At 46.7% G+C, this 23,481-nt stretch overlaps 1 long non-coding RNA gene across 1 annotated transcript; it reads right to left on the bottom strand.

Moving 5' to 3' along the window:
* Positions 1-8,188: 8,188 nt before the first annotated feature.
* On the bottom strand, positions 8,189-23,304 carry LOC129640767 (uncharacterized). The gene is made up of 2 exons (XR_008708974.1): positions 23,134-23,304; positions 8,189-10,103 (listed from the first exon to the last, which is right to left on the bottom strand). It is a non-coding gene; the product is annotated as an uncharacterized LOC129640767 (long non-coding RNA).
* Positions 23,305-23,481: the final 177 nt, after the last annotated feature.

Raw genomic sequence — 23,481 nt, forward strand, 5'->3', positions numbered from 1 at the left:
GGTGACCAATTCCTCTGGGAGGTCCCACCAAATACGCCGTGCCTGCCCTGCCTGTGAGCCAGGTTTTCAGTCCCCACTCCCTTTCTCCTGAGCCAGCATAGTGCCCCCCACCCAGCCCACAGTGCCCACAAGCCCCACTCCGAGGCCCCACCTGTGCTGCTAAGTCACTGCCATGACCCCTCGAGAGCTGCCTCCTGGAGACACCCCTCCCTCGCACCAGCCGCTGTGGCCCATTGCTTCCTCTTCTCGTCTCTCACTCTCACTGACACACAGGGGACTGGTGACCAGGCCCCAGGCTTCTCCATCTGAGCCCCCCAACCATGCCAGGCCTCGGGTCCTGGCACCCGGGCCCTCCTCTTTACCCAAAACCCCCCAAGAGCAGGAGGGCATGTCCACCTCCTCTTTCTCCACTGTCTACACAGTCCGCCTCACACTCACGTTGTCCACCCCGGGAGCAGGGGTTCCCCACTTCTGACAGCACCAGCCCCTCACATTGGGGGAGCTCTACCAGCAAGTCCGGCCATGTCCCCTATCCGTTCTACAGGGCACGGGCTCTCCTTGAACCCCACCCACTGTGGTTTCGGACTCCACCTGCCAGTTTCTGGCTCTGCCTTTGTCTCAAATGATATCCCCTTACTCTAGAAGAAAGCTGGGTTGGGGCCCTGGACTTCGAGGATCCCCTAAGCACACAAACACAGAAATATGCATATGGGCTCCAAACTGTCTCCTAAGTCAGGCTTCAAGCAGTAGTCGATTTCCTACAGATGAATGAATGTCACCAGTTAAGCACTTAATGACCTTTGCTAAAGTTTATCTCTCACTTGTGACCATTTTCCATTAAGAAGCCAAAGAAACATTTAAATACTTAATAAGAATTATCGCCCCTAGAACAACGAGTAAGAAAAAATCAGAATGCTCAGTAATCTGCTCGCCTCATTCACAAGCCAGGTGATTCCTCCCACCACAGTCAACGGCAAGTCATGTCTCAGTCTCCATTCATGTAAAAATGACTACAGGTCATTAACCTTCTGCGACTCTTCAGAAACATCAGTGTCACAGTCTGTCAGGCCCCTCAAATGAATACGCCCAAATATCAACTGATCGCCCCCACACTTCCAAACCTCTGCCTGTGGTTTTGAGTGTTCTCAATCCTGTGACTACCACTCCATGGTACCAAGTTTGACCCTAAGGAACGATGCTTGTCTCTTCCCTCTCGCTGGCCACGAAGCTACAGGCTCCTTGAGGTGTGACCATGAGCAACACCCAGTCATACTGTCCACACACCAGACAGGCCCTTGTCACACTCGACTGCGCTGAGGGGAGCTGCCCGGGGGAGCAGCCTACCTGTGGTGGAAGGGAGCCCCTCGCAGTCTCGTCTGGTCCACTTCGGCTCTCAGGGTTTCCAGGTTTAGAATCAGCTGGCCCTACGAAACAGCAAATGACACAGCCTGCACCGCTTGCTTTCCGGATGCAAAATGACTTGCACCGAAATGTGCAGAACAGGTTACGTGAGTAGGTATCAACTCCGAACATTTTAATTCTGAGAAAATGTTCTCTAGGTGTCCCTAGAAGATATAAACACTCAGAACAATATTCACCCATAAACCATAATGAGGAGGAAATTCCCTCTCAGGTGTAGAAAAGGTTTCTCTGGAGGAAACATGGCAAGCCATTAACAACGACGAAGTCTGTAGAGAGAAGCTGGACTTCAGGCGGGGGATTCGGGTCAGGGGGACACGACTCACTCTATTGCCCTCACTCCTCTCATCACTTTAAACGGTCTCCATGGAGCTCACCTGCATTCCTGGGCATTCCTCACATTCATTCCTCTACGCCCACTTCACTTGCTCATGGGGTAAAACAAGTCAAACGGGCCAAGTTTCCGAGTCACTCGAATCAACCTGGCAGCTCTGTGCTGTCGGCCATGGCAGTCACTCGCCTCGTGCCGCCCCTGGGCACGTGAGACAGGCTGGTGCAACACTAGATGTGGAAATCACACAGAAGATTTCAAGACTCACAGTGAAAGAAGGATGTCAAGTAGCCCGATGGGTTTTAGGAAATTTTAGATTGTGTAGGTGGCTCGTATTATCTTCCTGATGCACAGCACAGTCCACGTGAAGGGCTCATGCTTTGTCTCAGCTTTCGGGTGATCCCAGAAAGGACTACTCAGAATTCTGAACCACACATAATGGCCACACACTCTAAACCCAACTATAATGCAAACACATTCAGTGCTCAAAACCAGAAATGCTATACGTGTTACAGCAGTGGATTAGCCATAAGGAAAATGTAACTCGACTATTGCTAAGCATCTGCTCAAACTCATGTCCATTGAGTTGGTGATGCCGTCCAACCATCTCATCCTCTGTCATCCACTCTCTTCTTGCCTTCAATCTTTCCCAGCATCAGGGTCTTTTCCAATATGAAAATTCATATTAAAAAACTGGAAATAATTACCTCAAGCAATTTTTAAAGTAATAACAAAGTTGGCAAGGCTGTGTTTTATAAAATGAGCATCAATTTCAAGGTTTAAAAAGCTGTTTTAGAACCTACCATATAAAAAAAAAATGGAGAGAAGACAGAAGAATGATCTACTTGAGATTGGCTTTGTGTTAAAAATTGCTGAGACTAATTGACGGGTCATGGGTATTTATTATACTACTCCATCCACTTTTGTGCCTGTTTGAAATTTTCCATTATAATACATTTAAAAACAGTTTATTTTCTGTTAGAACAGAGTCTTCTCCAGCAACACAATTCGAAAGCATCAGTTCTTCAGGGCTCAGCCTTCTTTATGGTCCAATTCTCACACCCATCCGTGACTACTGGAAAAACCATAGCTTTGACTATATGGATCTTTGTCGGCAAAGTGATGTCTCTACTTTTCAATATGCTGTCTATGTCTTGTCATGGCTTTCCAAGGAGCAAGCATTTTTTAATCTCATGGCTGCAGTCACCGTCTGCAGTGATTTTTGAGCCCAAGGAAACAAAACCTGTCACAGCTTCCACAATAAGGCATTGGCATTCAAAGATTTTTAAAGCAAAACAAAAGTTGACTTTGAATTGGCTTAGTCATAAACAGCATCCTGATCTCAACAGCCTCTGAATAGCAGTTCTGAAAGTAAGGAAGAGCACCCCTGATCGGGAGCCATTGAGCTCTCTGCCTAAGCCGGGAGGGCGCCTCACCACAGAGCTCACTATGGGAGTCAGAACCATTGCCCCCTGGGAGTCCATCTTTGAGGCTCTGCAGTCCAGGCCCAAGAACACAGGCATAGTGGGGACAGTACTGACATGTGAGGCTGGACCCGGGATCCCCACTCCATTTCCTGAATGGTCTGTATCGCCGTGTGGCCAACCTTTCCAGGAAACCTCTCTCAGGACTCGGTGACGCGAGCCTCCACCATCACCCTTTCCTGACGCGCCTTCTGTCGCAGCGCAACTGCGCTTCTCCTGTCTAGAGGCAGCCATCCTACACACACACCGTGTCTGGACCAGCGGTTTGGCATGTGGGACTCCAGCGCCACGTCCGAGGCAAGCAGGCTCCACACCTGGGCGCCATGCCTTCAGTTTCATGGGCCCCGGGCTGGCACCCCAGGTTTGTCTGAGGGGCAGTCGTGAGGTCCACCTGTATCCCAAGCAGCTCCCCGGACTGACTGGTCAGAGCAACAAGCAGCCTCTTTGAATGTGGGGAGGCCCTGGCTCCTGCCCACTGCCTATGGGCGACCACCTCTGGCCCTGCTCCCGAGGAGGTGGGTGCCCGGATCAGCAGATGGGGCCACACAGGCACACACTTGGAGGCAGAGAAGGGAGCAGCGAAGAAAGGCAGCACTGGCCCCCACCCAAGCCTCATCTCCCGCCCAGACGCCGCCTCCCCATCAGCACAGGCACCCGCTGCAGCTCCTTGTTCTTCTCCTACAGTTGGGCCTCCATCTGGTACAGCCTATCCTCGATGCTGCCGTGACTCTCTCCCACCTGTTGGCCAAGAACAGCGTCAGCTCCGCTCGCAACGACCCTGTCCTGACGGCACGCGGGCTGGGACTGTACGGGCGGCAAGTGGGCCGTGCTCTGTGCGGACCACTGGCCCCGGGCTCGTGGGGGGCATGCCCGCATGCCTGCTCATGCAGCCTGTGTGGCTTTGTGTGTGACGCCTGGATCACGGAGGGTGCTGGTGACCGGCTGGTGAGAGGAGACGTACTCCCCCTGCCCCGGCCCTGCAACCGCGGCCTCTGCGCCCCCTCCTCGGACTGCCTGTGGCAAGCCAGCACAGGCAGCAGGCAGCGCCAAGTGCGGGACGCACGAGGCACACATTCTACCTTCCTAAGCTGGGAGGGAAGTTCGAACCATTTAGCCTCCTTAGAGGCAGAGCTTCCGAAGACGAAAGGTCAGACTACAAGGCCAACCTGGGACTGACAGCAGAGATGCCAGGGGAGAGGAGAAACCAAGCCTGAAGAGGAAGATCACGGGCGAAGGGCGCCCCCTGGCGGCTGTTAGTGACCCTGCTCTGGGAGGGTTTGCGAGCGCACCTGACACCGCAGGCCGCCCACCAACGGACCGCCCCACAGCTGCTCATGGAGCTCCGGGCAACGCTCCCAACAGCCGCGCCAGCACAACCCCGCCTGACTCTCCATCCCCAGCCACTGCCCACTGGCAGCGCGGGGCAACACTTTCCCACCAGAAGGACAGGGTGGCTGGCTGGCTGGCAGTGGGGACGATTCCCCCAGCAGCGCCACATCCCCGGGATGTTTCTCATAAATCATGACCCCCGCAGACACGACCGCCAGAAACATTATGATTCCACACGGTCACACAGCTCGGGCCTGAGGATCCCAGGGTGAGCAGACGCCACGACTTGTCTGACCGCCGGTATCACTGGCACACATCCCTTCAAGGAGCGGAACCTCAGAAAACTAGAGAAGATGGCCAGGCAAGCTGCCTCAGCAGAGCCCACACAGCATGCTCCCATCTCTCTGAGAGAACGGGCTCCACAGATGTCACCAGACTCGTCTGAGGGAATCAGAAGGAAATTTCAGCATTCAACAGGCAGGTGGAGGCGGGGATGAACTGGGAGACTGGGGTTGACATATATACAGTACTGATACTACACATAAAGCCCATGAGTAAGGACCTAGTGTACAGCACAGGGAAGTCTACTCAGTGCTCTGTGGTGAAGTAAATGGGCAGGAAATCTAAAAGAGAGGCAGATAGATAGATAGATAGATCGATGATTGATTCACTTTGCTGTACAGCAGAAATTGGCATAGCAGTGTAAAGCCACTATACGCCAAGAAATGAATGAATGGATGAATGACTTTTTACAAAAGGAGCACACTGGGCCCCCTAGAACTTGTGGAAAGGAGGAGTCCACACCCAGGGTGCAGCACAGTGCCAGGGCTGCCCTCGTGTTGGTCCACTGCCAACGGACTGCCTGGACCAGGCCTCTTCTACCCCAGAGAGCTCGACGCAGAGGTGGGGAGGCAGCCAGTTGTGGTCTCTGCAGTGCTCTGCTCTTACTCACGCAGCCATCCCAAGGCTGAGATCACCGGGAGAAGAAGGGACCCACAGTCCACCTCAGGCAGACACGACCGCCGTCACTCACTTCGCGGATGTCCCACTGCAGTTTCGTGTTCCTGTCCTTAGACTTGAGGAGGTCCTTCCTGGCCGTGTCCAGGTCTTCCTCCAGATCTGTAACGTGGAAAGAGAGGGCTGCCAGGCGCTCCTTCAACTGGCTCTCCTCCTGTGACTGCTTTTCTATGACTTCCTGAGTGCAATCACCTTAGTCAGGTCTTCCTCATGGCTTAGAGAGCCGTAGGAGAGTCCCTAAGGGGGAAAGGAAGCCTTAGCCCTGTTTTGAGAGGGAAGGAACACAGCACTTCCAGGCAATCGGTGAGGTCAAAACAAGGCACTAAGTGTACAAATCCAGGATGGATGGGTGGCTGGTACCTTCTCGTCCAGGGCCTTGTGGTGCTCAAACAGCAGTTTCAGTGCCCTGAGCACCTCCACCTCGCTGGTCACGTTAGCTGGGGACTGTGCCTGCCGCTTGCCCACTGTAATCCGGAAGGATGGAATGTACCGGGCAACCAGTAACCCCAGGTGCTCCAACAGCAGCTGCAGGGCAGGGCCAAAGGGGCACTTTCAACCTCATGCTTGACTTCAGGGCCGATAACTCCTTTCAGCCTCACGCTACAGCTGGAAACATGCTAAGGCACGTTGGAATCCTGTCAGTTCAGCCTAAAGTTAAGAGTGGACTTCCCCAGGGGCCCAGTAGTTAAGACTCCACCCTTCTGCAGGGGTCATGGGTTTTAATCCCTGATTGGGGAACTAAGATCCCGCACAAAGTGTAGCATGGACAAAAATGTAAGTTGAGAACTCCCCTCTCAAAGGTACTAAAATTACATTAGCTCTCATCATAAATTTGAAGTAAGGTATGAGAACCACAAACTGATCCACCCTGGTCTTCTCAGTGGGAAGATGTGAAAAATGACTTGAAAATCAGACAGAGTTTAAAGACAGCAACACAGAGGCTAGCGGTGACCCACGTGGGGCAAATGTCAACACGTGAGAATCCCCCTGCTGACCCTGGTGTTGCTTCTTTCTGCTTTCAGTTCAGCAATTTCTCCTTCTCTTTTAAGAAGCTGCTCCCTGCATATTTTGAGTTCTACACTAGGAGTTGGAAACTCCTGGAAAACACTTAAATGAGAAACTAAATGCAAACATAAATTAAAAAGAGAGCAAGACTGTGAAGACTGACCCTGTCAAGTCTCTCCAGGCTTCACACAAAGGATCTCCTCGCCCCTCCAGAGGAGAGGGGGTCCACTGACCCCAAGACCACACAGACCACCACAACTCAGACTGGCCTTTGGCCTCCACCTCGACCTGGCAGGCACGCAGCAGGGGAGAACCCGGAATCCAAGCCTGCCTTCTCAAGACCCAGGGACGCCTGAGAAGCTTTCCAAAACATAAACCTAACAACAAAGTGGATAAAGAGATTCTTAAATGACACACAGACCAATGACCTAGAGCCACTGGGGAGAGTGAAGAATAAAGGGAAGGTCTACAAGGCCACCAAGCTTTGGAGTGTTCCTCTGGGACAAAGGCAGATGGCACCCCAAGGCCATCTGTTAGCCTGACTCCACTGAAGCCACCCAGTCATTCAGTCAACTGGGTAAAATGTAAAATTTATGTTATATGTATTTTACCACAATTTACATGCACGCAGGGCCGTCCACGTGGTGCACTTGCTCAAGCTGAACCACACGGAGTCTTTCGTTCTTCTGTTTTTCTTTGCAGAAACAGAAAGATCCTGGGCTACGTATCCCCTACTACATACTGGGTGTCCAGCACCCAGAACAGTGCCCAGCACTTGTAAGAGGCATGTAGTAGACATGTGAAGCTATGAGGGTGTATGTCATACACGTAAGCAGTAGGTACCCGTCATTAAAACACTGGACACATTGCTCTGTGGTTTGTAAGATGGGAGACATTAACGGGCTTAGCCTTTCTGCTTCAAGGACTGACTCTCTAGCTCGATCCTCATGCCCCAGAGTCTCCTCCAGCCAGTGTATACTTTCCTTGGAAGAAGGGAGACATTAAGGGGCTTAGCCTTTCTGCTTCAAGGACTGACTTGATAGCTCAGTCCACATGCCCCCGTGACTCCTCCAGCCAGTGTTTCCCTTCTTGTGGGGCCCCCGCCCATCCTCTACGTGGCAGCTGGACAACCTCTTACAAGGTAAACTGCTGGGGTCGATCCTGCCCACTAAGGCCAAAATGCCCTGGCCAGCAGGGCCCACAACTATGCTAACAAAATGAAACACAACCCCAATGCTTCACTGGGTGAGGGCCAATCCGATGGGCGTAGTCCCTGGCTGCTCTCACCTTGTTGAAGTCCTTTAATGGACTGGAACCTGGTGGTCTAGAGTCGACGATAAGAAGGTAAAGGAGAGAAAAAGGCTGATATTCCTTGATTTATGCAGAAAGCCAGTAAAGCCCCTGAGACGGGACTTGCTCTGTTCACGGAGGCCTCAGGTGCCCTCTCGATGGAGTGAAGATGGAGAGCGCCTTCTCGAGAGGGTCTTAGAAGCCCGGGTAGGAAAGTGAACTCAGAGAGCCTCTGCACTCCAAGGGATCAGCCTGAGAGAGAGAGAGAGAGAGAGAGAGAGAGAGAGAGAGAAATACACGGGGACCAGAGCTCTGATGGAGCAAAGGTGTTTTAATCAAACATGGTGTGGGCATATAGACTGTCTTACAAGGTAGTTGTTCTCAGCAAAGATAAAGATTAAAATTCCAGACTTACAAAACATAGGTGATCCATATTAAAGGGAGAGAGAGTTGTATACAATCACTTTTACCGTATGGTTCACAGGAAGGAAGAGGGTACTTATCACTGTATAGAAAAACTAATGAAGGAAATGCCTGGATTCTTCAGCCCGCGGGAGAGGCTTGCCTCTCCTCTTCAGGAATTAATAAGGAGCAGAGAATTCCTGACAGATCCAAAACAGCACACAGGAAGCCTCTTGTTAAATGCTTCCTGACAATTCCCTCTATTTTATTAAATTTGTAAAAAAAAAAAAAGGTCTTGACCAAATGAGTTTGGTTAGTATTAACCAACCTTATAGAAAGGCGATGGTAAACAACAAATATAATTATCAAGACAATCACCAAAGCTACAGTTCCAGACCCGATACTGTGGGTAATACTTTGAAACCATCCTCGCGGGTCTAGCCCAGGTAATTTGTTCAGCTAAGGTTTCCAAATTAGGGGAAGAGGGCAGATTTTTAGAAAAGGTTTTAAAGATTTTCTTTTATAGTAATTGTACATTCAGAGAGGCATTATCACGTATATTTTGTAAATGAAATTTGATTTGTTCCCAGTTGTAGGCACTATGATTGACGTGAACAGGAATAACACAAAAAGCTTAAAGAAATAGAGGAGTTAATACAAGTATATAGTTTGCAATTAATACAAGTTACAGAACGTAAAAGTCTTATTAAATTGTAAATTTTCTATGGCTATAACAAAAGGAAGTGGGACACAGGCCTGTATAAAATATGACTGACTGTAGCAAAAGAAATAGTTACTATGACGACTGGTCCCTATGAAATGTCCGGTCCAAGTTCCAAGTTCTTCGGTGCTCTGATGCTCGCAGCAAGTTTCCAAATGGCCCATTGTTCAGACCCACTCTGTTTATCGAGGACGATCTTAGGAGGAGGTGGGGCTAATCCATGGTCAAGCCACTCAAGAAGTCGTTTGTCATAGTAATGTTCCATCATAGTGTCAGTGACCTTCCATATCACACACAGTGTTGTTAATATCATCTGAGCAGTCAGATAACCACATACCATGGGGTCCCCAATCAACAATTGTATGATTAGCCACAAACATTGATTTTCTTGATTTGGTTTGACATTTGTCCCAAGGAATGGGAGTATAAGTAAAGTTTTTATACGTAAACCCTTTGCATAAAGTTCTTTGTTCTTTCCCTAACTCTTTCCCTAAAGTTTCAGTAGTATAAACATGGTTTACAGACGAAGAAAGGGCAGTAAATAATCCAAGCAGTGTCTGAAAGTCTTCTTTTGGAGGCAGGACGAAAGCCCAAGTTTGTCAGCCCAAATTTGTCGGCTGACGTTTATGCACAATTTTGCTGGGCCCATGCACAAGGGAAGGACTTCATAGCCTAAAGAAATATTAATTAGTTTTCTTTCCTGCCCAGGGTGTGAAGGCCCTTTCATGTACTAGGGGAGAAAGCATATGTATAGAGTCATTAGTTGAAATGATTGGTCCTCTCTCTGTCCATTAGACCACCTGTAATAGAGGGGGGTTGGGTGTTAGTCTGAGCTTGAGCAGGGGGAGGCACAAGCCAAAAGACTGAGCATTGCCAGGAGAATGTATTCAGGACTCGGAGGCAACCCTTGTTGAGAGACCAAATTTTCAGCTTGATTAGTAGGGCTTTTATTTGTCTCCAAGTGAGGAGATCATCGGGGTGATGCCGCCGAGGGTGGTGCTTTCTGGAGATTTTTGGAGCAGACATGGCCCGTATTGGAATTTCTTCTTCCTGGGGTTCTTATTTCATCTCCATTTTGAATGCCGGGGGCCCCCTTGGGTCGAATCTTAAGAAGAGGTTAAAAATTTTAAAACAAATAAAGCTGTAGTAACAATAGTTATAGGTTTAGAAAATGTTAGAACCTAGTAAAGTCTGCTTTAGATAAGGAAGACAGTAGTGTACCTGTGTATTCCCCTTTTAAAAATTTTTTTTATTTGTAACTTTAGTGTGTGATGTGTTTGTTTTGACTATGTCTTGTGTCTGTGGATTATAAGGAATACCTGTAATATGTATTTATTGATAGGTATTACAATTTTATGAGGATCAGAGCCAATTAGAGTTTTAGTCCTAATTCTTCCACTGATAACGATTAGAGCAATTAAATCAAGGTCGGGTGTAAGTGACTTTATTTCCATAAAACGGGTATAGATCCATTTTACTGGGTGTTCTTGTTGGGCAATAAGTCCTGTGGGAGAATTAGAGGGGAGTATAAACAATTCTAGAGGTAAATCTATTTTGATGCGAGTAAGAAATTGTTTTTGTAATTTATTTTGCACCAAACAGAGTTCTTCTCGTGCCTCTTGAGAAAGTGAATGAGGGCTATTTAAATCAGGATCTCCTTTTAAAGTACTAAATAGACTATTCAGTTGATAATTAGCAATGCCTAAAGAAGGTCTAATCCAATTAATATCACCTAAGAGCTTTTGAAAATCATTTAAGGTTGATAATTTATCAGCACGGATCTGAGTTAGTTCGGGAGTAATGTGTTGCCTATTAACAACGAACCCCAAGTAATAGTAAGGTGTAGAGGTTTGAATTTTTTCAGGGGCAATGATTAATCTAGAGTTTTTAAAGCATAGTTGAGCTACATCAAACATGTGTTCAGTGTTTAAGATAGATGGAGCCGAAAACAATATATCATCCATATAGTGAATAACAAGAAAGTTAGGAAATTGCTTTCTCACAGGCTCAAGGGTTTTGGTTACGTAGTACTGACACATGGTGGGAGAATTCATCATCTCTTGTGGCAGTACAGTCTATTGGTACCGTTCATGAGGTCTAATATGATTAGGAGAAGAGAGAGAGAAAGCGAATCTCTATTCGTCTAAAGGGTGTAAAGGTATATTTAAAAAGCAATCTTGTCCTGGTTGCAATGCACCCATAGGTTTCACAGATGCACTAACTTTTCTAAGGTCTGTTAGGAGATGCCATTTGTTAGATTTTTTTTTTTTTTAATGACAAAAATAGGAGAGTTCCAAGGAGAACAAGATTCTTCAATATGTTTTAATTCTAGTTGTGCATCTATAAGTTCCTTAGCCGCCTGTAATTTCTCTTTCGTGAGGGGCCACTGCTCTGTCCAAATAGGCTCGTCATTCTTCCAAGTTATTTTAATAATTGTATTGTTTGTTAAATGAGCAGTGGCCCACAGGGAAAATGTGGGATGTATATCTCAGTATGTCATATCTTATATCTTTTTATTAAAAGCATATATCTCACTTTTCCTTAGCAACTATGAAGTGTCTTGTATATTAGCATTTTATAGATTGGTGAATATATTTATATTTATATATATCAATATATTATACATTATAAAATATATTTATTAATAGTTTAAAATCTCTTTAGTTTTTCTGTAAGAAAAACTTTTTGTAAGAGGAATTTAATGTTTAGTAATTAATGTTTTAAAATCTTATTTTATTTGGAAATGACCTAGCTGTTTAATAAACTTTTATTATTTAGTTTTAGTACAACTCTAGAAATTTAAGTTATTCTAATCCTAAGAGACTATTTTAGATTATAATAACAGATTATAATAATAGATTATTCTATTAAAACTATAATTACTTTTAACAGTTTATCCAAAAGTTTTTATCTCATACATATATATATATCTATATAAAGAGTTACCTTTTTGTTGACAAATTTAGTTTACCTTAAACCTAGGCATAAGAAAAGTATTATATAATGTTGATGACTTAAGACATGTCTTAATTAGATTAGCAAACAATTATATTTAAATTATATTCATATTTAAATAATTATATATATTTAATATTTTTCAGTTCACGTGAATTTGAATTTAAGTAGAGCTCGTTAACTTCATAGTATCTAAAACCAAAGCTGGTATATCGATGGCAACACTGCCAGATGTTGAGGGTTTCAGGTAAAAGATGGAATTTGTCTCAGGTTTTTGCTGAAGGGGACCTGGGGGGTCCCTGCTTGCAGTTTTCTGGAATAGGTTTCCTTTCAATGCCAGATTTAGACTTACAATCTTTAGCCCAATGCATTCCTCTACTGTAGCGAGGGCAGATTTTTGGAGGTCTTTTATCTTTATATATTTTTCTTTTCTTTTTTTTTTTAAGCTTTCTTAGGGCCATCCCTTTTTAAATGGTTCTTATTTCCACATGTAAAACATCCTTTATTTCCCTTTCTTAAGGCAGCAGCTATTGTTTCAGCTACCATTTGCATCTTTTGAGTTTCTAATCCTAGATTGCGACAAGCCTTGAAATAATCAATAGTCCCTTTCTCACGAATTGGAGCTATAGCTTTTTGACATCCCTGATTTGCATTATCACATAATGCAAGTAATTTGCAAGTAATTAAAGGTGTTTTAATCAACATGGTGTGGGCATATATACTGTCTTACAAGGTAGTTATTCTCAGCAAAGATAAAGATTAAAATTCCAGACTTAAAAAACATAGGCGATCCATATTAAAGAGAGAGAGAGTTGTAAAGCAAATAATTTCTCTAGTTGCCTTTTGGCTTCTCCAAATACACTACGGGAAATAGTAGTTTCTAATCTAGCTAAAAAATCAGCATGCATTTCCTTAGATCCCTGAACTTTAAATAAGTGATGAAGTAAAGTAGAAAAGTGATGGGGCTTTCCAGCCTTTTTACCCATGTCTTAGTACTTACTGGCCTCAATAGGCCCTGCGGTCACTCCGTCCAAGAATCTGCCTACGTGTACCAAGTCCCTGTTCTGGGTGCCACTTGTTGAGGTCCTTTAATGGACCAGAACTTGGTGGTCCGGAGTTGATGATAAGAAGGTAAGGGACAGAAAGAGGCTGATAGTCCTTGGCTTATGCAGAAAGCCAATAAAGCCCCCGACACGGGACTTGCTCTGTTCACGGAGGCCTCAGGTGCCCTCTCAATGGAGTGAACACACAGAGTGCCTTCTCGAGAGGGTCTTAGAAGCCCGGGCAGGAAAGTGAACTCAGAGAGCCTTTGCAGAGCTCCAAGGGATCAGCCTGAAAAAGAGAGAGAGAGAGAGAGAGAAAGAAAGACACGGGGACCAGAGCTCTGATGGAACAAAGGTGTTTTAATCAACATGATGTGGAAATATATACTGTCTTACAAGGTAGTTATTCTCAGCAAAGATAAAAATTAAAATTCCAGACTTACAAAACATAGGTGATCCATATTAAAGACAGAGAGAGTTGTAAGCAGTCACTTTTACCGTATGGTTCACAAGAAGGAAGAGGGTACTTATCACTTATAGAAAAATTAATGAAGGAAATGCCTGGATTCTTCAGCCCGCGGGAGAGGCTTGCCTCTCCTCTTAATTCCTGAGTATTCAGGAATTAATAAGGAGCAGAGAATTCCTGACAGATCTAAAACAGCACACAGGAAGCCTCCTGTTAAATGCATCCTGACATCCCCTCAGGCCACTCTCCTTACAGGACTTGGGCCGAGGCCAAGTTCTTCCTTGTCTTGGCCTTTGCCTTGGGGTTGCAGCACTGAAAAAGCGCCCACAGGCGGGCCCTGCTGCAACCCATCCTCGCGGATGGGGGCAGCCCCCCACTCGGGGGCAACTGCTGTTTCATGGCAGGATACCTCCGCTCCTGAGCTAAAACCACCAATCTCACACTACAACCACTGCTATTCACACTATGACCACCGCTCTCACACACACTGCTCTCACACACCACTCTCACACACACCGCTCCCACACTATGACCGCTGCTCTCACACTATGACCACTAGCACCACTGTCTCAAGGAGAAATGGCATGAAGGCTCTGCCTCCAGCACGTCTCCTACGAGCCCGGAACTGGAACCCACTCAGTCACAAGGGGCTCTGTGGTAACAGGGGGGCTGGGCTCAGGCCCACCGTCAAGGGTGCAGAGAGGGGGGACGGGCTGCCAAAAAGACGACAGGTGAGTGTGGGGTGTGGGAGAAGGAAGGCCGTGCCCGTGGCTCAGGCCCCCAGTCAAACATGACCCTGCAAGGTACTGGGTCACAGTCGAACCGACCAGTATGAACTCCTTCAGAAACCACCACCCCTGGGAATGAGCACATCTTCTAAGTGGGCTTCTGCCCCCCTTTAAGCCCCAAACAAGCCTCCAGTGAGGCTACTGAAAGGGCACCCATGAACTCAAGGGCGTCCCCAGAACCCACCCGGCTGAGGAGGACTCACCACGCTAGCTGCCCCTCACTCTCACCCTGAGCTCGGTCCTCCCTGACTGACTCCCTCACTCGAGCTCAGCAAGGGCTTGACCAACCTCGCTCCAGGCACTTAAAATGAACCCACAGTGGGTACAGGGGTTCATTCAACCTGCTGTGAACTCGCCCTTTTAACTTCGACCCTGGGCTGTCAGACGACTCTGCCCCGTGGGGGCTGCAAGGTGGAGGTTCAGGGGTGTCCCTGCCTCGAGCCGCGACAGCCAGCGCCTCCCAGAGCCCACCAGGTGCTGCACCACCCTCCGCCCCCGAGTCTCCCACCCCTCTCCTGGCCCCACTCCCACCCTCGCGGCTCTCCACTAGCCAGAGCACAGGCCACTTGCTCCTGGCTCAGCCTGGACCTCTGCTGTCATTTGAGGACCTCGGTCCCCAGGGTGCTTGGGGTCCTATATCCACCCATCTCACGAATTACACACTCTGGGAGAGACAGAGTACAGTTTGGGGTCCCGCCTGCAGTTCACCCTGACCACGTTCTCTCTTTTGGGCTTTATCTACTGGAGTTCTCTGAGATGTGTTTTTAAAACCTCAACTGTTGCTTTCAAAAAGACTGTAAAATCACTGTGCTCAACTTTAAGAATAAAATCTTCATTTTCCACCTTAAAGTGAAACTGGAGGGAAGACTAAAAGCAGTCATTTTTCCAAACTGAAATAGAAAACCCACATGTGACCATGTCACAGAATACAGGTCACGTAACCCCTCCCTCCTCAGCCTTGGCCTCCACCGCCAGCAGCCTGTCATCGCAAGGCCTGCCCTGGGCTGGCAGGGGCAAGGGAAGAGGGGAGACCGGCTCCTCTGTGTCCAGGCCATGTGGGCTGCTTGCTCCACCTCCTTCCCAAGTTCACGTGGCACTGAAACAGCCCGGGCAAGCTGGGGATTCTGACCAGAAACACAACCGTGGGTACTAAGCAAGGACCCCTGGTTCTTGTTTTCCCCAGTATCAAAGTTGATCAATACAAGTACTGTGACTGTTACATGCGGCTTCAGATGACAGAATACACCCAGGGTGTCCCCACTTCCAGTGACAGATGCAAGCAGCTTGTAGATCAGCCTACCGAGAACTAGAAAAGCTAAACACAGTTTAAAAAGAGGTCCTTAGGCAGCCACAATCCAAGATTTCAAACAAAAGGGAAGCCCAGTGAGGGAGCTGAAGACTGAGAGGCCCGCTCCTTCCCTCGGGCCATCTGAACAAAGCCAACTCTGCGAAGAAAAGGCAGGAAAAAAGTCAAGCGGAGGGGACTGGATAACACAGCTCTGGACGGTTCCTTGGGCTGGGAAGACAAAAATTTGAGTGCAGGCCTAGTGAATCAGTTCGGATGTCAGAAAATGGACCCAACACTCTGCCCAAACCGGTTGAGCACTATCTGTCACCTCGTGGTGCTCAGGAGACAGATGGTGGGCTTCAGGACCTGCTGAGAAGAGGGCGGCCCTGGGAGGCAGCCCAGGCTTCCAGATGGAGACGCGGGAAAGCTCCTCCCTGGGCTCGGGGGGAAAGGTGGGTGAAGGCTGCTGAGACTGAGCTTACAAGGAACCCCCAGCCTCAAGTCCATCAGGCCCTGAGTAAACAGACAGCTCTGTCCCCACTGGAGGTCTGTGTCAGAGGAGACTCTGGCGAAGACAGCATCACTCAGAACCTCTAGGGTTTTCCAAACATAATGTCCAACATGCAATCAAAAAACCAAAAGAGGGTGTAACAACAAACAGGACCAAGAGAAAAAAAAAAACTGAACCAGATCCAGAGGTATCAGATGTATATCAGCATATCAGAGGTATGCTAGAGGTATCAGATGCAAATGTCACCTGTTGAAAAATATACTTGACAAAAGGAAAAATTTCTGAGAATCAAAATCAACTCTCGAACTTTACAATAACAGTGACTGAATTTAAGAACTCAGTCTCTGGCCTTAACATCACATTGGACATAGCTGAAGAGATGATCAGTGAACTGAAAGATGGGTCAGGTAAAAAATATATATAAGAGAGAAAAAAAGGATAGAATATAGTGAAGGAGCCCCTTGTTAAACTACGTTGTTAAAAAGTATAAATGGGGACTCTCATGGTGGAGAAAAGAGAAAGGGGAATAAGAAATGCCTCCAGGGGTTGAAACGAAAGACCCTCTTGATGAAAGTGAAAGAGGAGAGTGAAAAAGCTGGCAAAACTCAACATTCAAAAAAATGAAGATCATGGCATCCGGCCCCATCACTACGTGGCAAATAAATGGGGCAACAATGGAAACAGTGACAGACTTTATTTTGGGGGCTCCAAAATTACTGTAGACAGTAAAATTAGAAGATGCTTGCTCCTTGGAAGGAAAGCTATGACAAACCTAGACAGCATATTAAAAAGCAGAGACATTATTTTGCCGACAAAGGTCATTTAGTCAAAGCTATGGTTTTTCCAGTAGTCATGTATGGATGTGAGAGTTGGCCCATGAAGAAGGCTGAACGCCAAAGAATCGATGCTTCTGAACTGGGGAGTTGGAGAAGACTCTTGAGAGCCCCGTGGACTGCCAGGAGAGCCAACAAGTCACTCCTAAAGCAAATCAGACCTGAATATTCACTGCAAAGACTGATGCCGAAGCTCCAATACTTTGGCCACCTGATGTGAAGGACTGACTCATTGGAAAAGAACCTGATGCTGGGGAAGACTGAAGGCAGGAGGAGAAGGGGACGACAGAGGATGAGATGGTTGGATGGCATCAATGACTCGATGGTCATGAGCCTGAGCAAGCTCGGGGAGTTGGTGATGGACAGAGAAGCCTGGTGTGCTGCAGTCCATGGGGTCGCAATGGGTCAGATACTGAGCGACTCAACTGGCTGACAGGGACAGTGGCAAGAGTTGGTTCAAGAATCAGACCACTGACTCAAAGATGAAACCACACATTGGTTTCAGCAGCTCTGCAGGTGCCTAAGGCAAGAAGAGCATGTTCAAGCGCTCAGAGGAAAAAAGGTGTGGCTTTTAGTGGCACAGCAACACTGAGAGCTGACTTTCCAAGAACAAGGAAGTCAGAAGATAATGGACTGGCATCTGTGAAATGCTGAAAAACAAATAACCACCAACCTGGAATTCTATACTCAACAAAAATACTCTTCGAAAGTGAAAGCAAAATAGAGACTTTGAGGGCAAATGGAAATGAGACAACTCATCACCCACACACATGCACTAAAAAAATACTCAGGCAGTGCTTTGGGAAAAAGAAAAGTAGTCTCTGACGGAAATATAAAAAACAAGTAGAGACCAACAACGAGGTAACTGTGAGGGTAAATATTAACTCTACAAAACAATGATGTTAACGCCAAATATATATCTAACAGTTCAAAGTGTAACAGTGACAGGAGGAAACAGTCGAGTCAGGGAGGCAGTAAAAGTACTAAGTTAGTCTTGAGTGTAAAACACATGCTGTGTCTGCAAATGCGCACCTAACAACCTGACAGAGGAGCACAGAACTAGAGAAACACTTCATAGCTTTAAAAGAAGGCAAGAGCAAAGAACACAGACTAGGTGGGACAAACAGAAAACACACAGCAGCATGGTGTCTACACACTGAATATCAACATTATAAACAGAGCAAATACTCTCATTAAAAGATAAAGTGTCAAACTGATTCCAATGAAGACTGTACACTATTCACAGAGCTACATGTTAAGATGGAATATCTTTTAGACAGGTGAACCTAAAAGATACCTAGGCCAACAAGGACAGAAAACTGATGTGGCAATATCACTGTCAAATAGTCTCTAAAGAAAGAAGCATTATTAGTGATAAAAAGGAGCATCTCATACTGACACAAGTTAAGTCTAGAAAGAAGATGAGGATTCTAAATTTGAATGTACCTAATAACATAACCTCAAAATATCAATACATAAAAACTGACAGAAATAGAAAAGGAGTAACAGCCGAGTTCATAATCCCAGTGGGAGACGTTAAAGACACATCTCTCGTGGAACGGCCCCCTGGTATGTAGTCACCTGCAGCCATGAAGTACCTGAAATGTGGCTGGCTCTACAATGAGATGCGCTGCAAGCCTGAAACACACACTGGATTTTAAAGACTTAGCATGAAAAAAAGAATGTGAACTATTTCATTAGGTTTTATCATGTTGATTACACACTGAAATGATATTTTATGTGTGCTAAAATAAAATATATACAGGTAATTTCACCTACTTCTGCTTTTACTCAACGTGGCTACTGGAATCTGAATTACATGAGTGACAAGCCTGATCTGACTGATACACATGGAACACTGCATCCCACTGATACATATTATTTTCAAGAGCCCAACGAACATATAACAAAAAGAATATATATTGGGCCATTAGGAAAGCTCAAATTATTTCAAAGGACTGAAATAATGCAGGGTATACTTAGGGACTGCAACGGGCTGACGGTTTATGGGCCCTCAAACTTCACCCGGCAGGTGGTGATGATCCTAGGAGGCAGGCACTCTGGGAGGGGTCAGGCCAGGGGGGAATGGGCTCCTGTGCTGCGAGAACAGGGAGAAGAAGCAGGCAGTCTAGGAACCAGGAAACAGGCCTCACCAGACGAGGCACCTGCTGGTGAGCTTGGGACTCCCCAGCCTCCAGGCCTACAAGAAACAACTTTCTGTTGTTTATCAGCTAGTCTACGGGATTTATAACAGTAGCCCAAAAAGACGAAGACAGGGCTCTTCATGGAATTAAGCTAGAAATCAAAAAAGGGTCACTAGAAAAACCTCCCCAAACATTCCGAAGTTAAATGACATACTGCTTGAAGAATTTCCTGATTAATAATTTTAAAAAACACAATGAAAATTAGAAAATACTTTTCCTTAAAAGATAATGAAAATCTGGCTTATTCAAACTTGTGCGATGCAGCGAACTATGTTTAGAGGGTAACTTAAAGCCTTAAACACGTATACTGGAAAAGAAGGACGGCTAAAAATCAATTAAGCCCCTCTCCCAAGAAACCAGAAAAAACACCATAGCGAATGAAACACAAGGCAGATGGGAAAAAAAAAAAAAGAGCAGAAAACAAGGAAACAGAAAGCAAATATGAAGTTTCTTTAAAAAGAAAGCCAAAAGTTGGCACTTTGAAAGGAATGATAAAACTGATAAACCCCTAGAAAGACTTATTAAGAAAAAGAGACAAAGCACAAATCACCAGCATCAAGGATTTTTAAAAGGGGAGACAACACATCTTGCAGATAAGAAAGATATTATGAACCACAGTTCACTTACTAATTGGAGAGTCTGCTCATCTCAATAAATTCCTAGCAGGGGGGAAATGCTTTACTGAAATAGACCCAAGAAGACATACAATATGAGAAAATTTTATTTGCATAAAAAAATTACATCTGAAATTAAAAGCCTCCCCACAATGAAACCAACCGGTTTTGCCAATCAACTCTTCCAAAATTCTAGGGAAGAAAACAGTCATCTCACAGGAATTCTTGCAGTAAACAAGGAACACTCTCCAACCTTGTTTTATAAGACTAGCATAACCTTGATACTAAATCCAACCAGGAAGAAGTACAAGAAAGTAAAATTACAGACTCTGAGTATAGATGAAATAATCCTAAATAAAACACTAAGAAATAAAGTCCAACTGAAGGAGAATACATTGAGATCAGGTTGGGGTTGTTTTAGAATCACAAAATTTTTAAAAGTTAAATCACCACATAAAAGAAAAATCACCTGTTTCAAAATCTGCAGAAGATAAACTTAAGAATTTTTAATGTAATAATTTAAGCTCATGACTAAGAAAAAACTGCTTAGTAAACTAACAGAGAAGAATTTACATATTTTGATAAAAATATCTACAAAAAAGCTAATATCCTGTGTGATGGTGAAATAGTGAAAGCTTTTCCTCTGATAATTGGACAGAGACAAGGATACTTATTCTCACTACTTCTGTTCACCACTGTACTGGAGATCCTAGTCCATACAATAAGTCAAGAAAAAGGAAAGGGTTATCACAGTTGCAAAGGGGAAAAAAAGAACTTATTTGCAGACATAATTGTGTATACATAAAAAAATACAATTAGAATGATTTGAAGTAAGTGGATTTACCAAGGGAATATAGAAAAGTCAATTCTATCTCTATTAGGAATTTATAATGGCACTGAAAATATCAAGTTATCTAATTAAACATGTGCAAGACATACAGCAAACTATAAACTTCTAAGATAAATAAGATCTAAAAAAATGGAGAGCTATCTGTATTGTGTTCATGGATTATAAGAATAACATAAAAGGCACACACACACACAGAGTTAATCGTGTGAGGCGATGCGTATGTGGGGCACTCATTCCACGACGTCTATGGGCATCAAGTCATCACAATGTAGACTTGAAATACACAAAAAATGTATCTGTCAATGACTCCTTAGTGAAGCTGGGGGTCTAAAATCAGCGCCTGGCACCTGGTAGCTGGCAGGTGTGGGAACCCGGGTTCACGTGCAGGCTGTACACACTCTTAATCACAGGTGAGACTTGAGGCAACCCAGCAACTCTCCATTTTTTTCTCTGTTTTGCTCTGTTCCCCTTGCCATTTGTGTTTAACAGATACCCAGTATCGAGTGAGCAGCGTCAATGCAGCAATAACGTTTCCCCATCTAAGGCAGGAGCATGTAACACCAACAGACTTCCCATCGCCCCGAGATAACTGGGGTGCCCCATCACAACAGAAAGCAAAGAAACACGACAGTCCCCGAGAGAGAGCTGCCCCACGGCAGGGGGAACTAGGTCCACCAGACGTCCCAAGGGGACCCCCAGGGGCTTGGAGCCCAGGCTGGGCCCCTCAGCTTGAGGCCACACTTGCCTTTCCACCATTCTGGGGGTCCTGGCAGAAGAAAGCCAGGCCAAGGAAGGGGGAGGGTGTGGCCGGCCCGTGGGACTCAGGGCAGGACTGACTTGGGTCTGTGCTGGGCTCCACGTCCAGTCACCACCCTTGGAGTGTACAAAGCTCTTGGGATCATTGCAGGTTTTTGGCAAAAAGCAATGGAGCTGAAGTCACTTAGGATGGCTTTTAAGGAAAAAAATCCTCACTGAGGATTCCCTCAGCGCCAGCCTCGGCCCCTAGGGAGATGCAGACTCCTGGTCATCCATGGCTGTGCCCGCAGCCCACCAGCTCCAGGAAAGGACTCCGCCTTCTCTTCTCTGTGTGCCATGAACCTGCACAGTGGGCCTTCAGAACCTCAGGAGACTCACCCCACCCCCACTGTAGCCAGAACCCTCCCCAGGCATTAAAACAGCTGTGGAGTCACTTTGGCCCAAGCCCTGGTTACGGATCCCTGGAGCCCACTACAGCCTCTACAGCATGATTAATCAGGCCCTTTATACACAGATTCCTGCCTGTCAGATCTGAGCTTTGGATTCATGGTCAGCTCTGTCCCTCCCGTGGCAGCCAGGTGGGCCGCAATGCAGACAAAGGAGCTCAGGAGCTGAGTGTCAAGGGAAGCACTGAAAGGACAGCGATGGATGCAACCTGTTGCAAACTGAAGGAGGGTCCCTGCATGCCTCAGAAATGGCCTCTGGTGTGCAGGTGTGGAGGAGGGCCCCCACAGTGCAAAGCAAAGAGAGGTACTCAGGGGCAAAGGCTCTTGGCCTCTCCGGTAGCAGCTCCAGGTGGTAGCTCGTGAACAGTGGACAGCCAATGTGGTCACATGAGCGTGACACTTATTCCCTTACAAAGAAAGAGAAAGGGGGCAGGGTGTGGGAGTACCCGGAGGGTGTGGTGGGGGGGATGAAGAGAGGTGTCCCTCCTCTCTTCAGTGCAAATTGCTTTTGTGAGTCTCAGAGCTGCCAGAAGGCAGTTACCAAGTCAGGTCCCCACAGTATCCAGTGTGGGCTGGGTGCCTTAGCCCCCGTCACATGGACAAGCCACACCACATGGCTTCCCTGAGTTCTAACAGAAGATCTGGGGGGTTTGTCTAGGTACACACTTCCTTACTGTAGCTGTGTTACCCACTTCTGTGAGCCCCCGTTTTGTCCTCTAGATAAAGGACATCAATTGCTACCTTAGCAGGTTGCCAGCTTAATCCCATGAAGACTAATTAGGGTCTACAATTAATTAATTCTACAATTAATATCTGGCCTTAAGAGATATCAATGAATAGCTGGCCTTAAGAGATATCAATGAATAGCTGGCCTTAAGAGATACTGGGCTTCCCTGATAGCTCAGCTGGTAACGAATCCTCCTGCCATGAGGAGACCCTGGTTTGATTCCTGGGCTGGGAACGCTGAGCCGCTACAGAAGGGACAGGCTACCCACTTCAGTATTCTTGGACTTCTCTTGGGGCTCAGCTGGTAAAGAATCTTCCTGCATTGCAGGAAACCTGGGTTCAATCCCTGGACTGGGAAGATCCCCTGGAGAAGGGAAAGGCTACCCACTCCAGTATTCTAGCCTGCAGAATTCCATGGACTGTATAGCCCATGGGGTTGCCAAGAGTTAGACACGACTGAGGGACTTTCACTTCACTTTCAAGAGACATGACCTGAATCCAGATTAAACTGGAGTCTCCCAGTGTCATCTGGCATTTCTTCCCTGAAGCCAGCCAAAATTCACATAGGAGCATTTCCAGGGTCTCCACGTAGCCAGCTGGACAGAAAATCCAGTGTGGTTCAAACAAGCTGACAGACAAGCAGGAGAGGACTCACGGGCAGATGGCCTCCCTCCGGTCTCAGGGGAGCTCCGGGACCACAGCAGGAACCAGCGCTCTCAACCCCCGGGCTCAGCAGCGCCCTCCTTTTCAGGCTGGCGGCTCTGCCCTGACGGGCGCAGGAAGGCCACCAACTGCCCCAGGCTGAACTCACTCCCCTCCCACGGCTGTAGCCTGACCTCACCCGGCCTCACCCCTTCCGGCAGAACCAGCCCTCCTCTTCCCTTGATTCCAGTGTGAGGCCCGGCCCTGGGCCCTGATTGGTCACTGCCCCAGTCCTGAGCCACTCACGGTGGCCAGGGAGGATGGAACACACCGATTGGCCAGGTCCAGGTCATGTGACCAT

This window comes from Bubalus kerabau, unplaced genomic scaffold (genome assembly GCF_029407905.1).
Source record: "Bubalus kerabau isolate K-KA32 ecotype Philippines breed swamp buffalo unplaced genomic scaffold, PCC_UOA_SB_1v2 scaffold_40, whole genome shotgun sequence".
Taxonomy (NCBI): domain Eukaryota; kingdom Metazoa; phylum Chordata; class Mammalia; order Artiodactyla; family Bovidae; genus Bubalus; species Bubalus kerabau.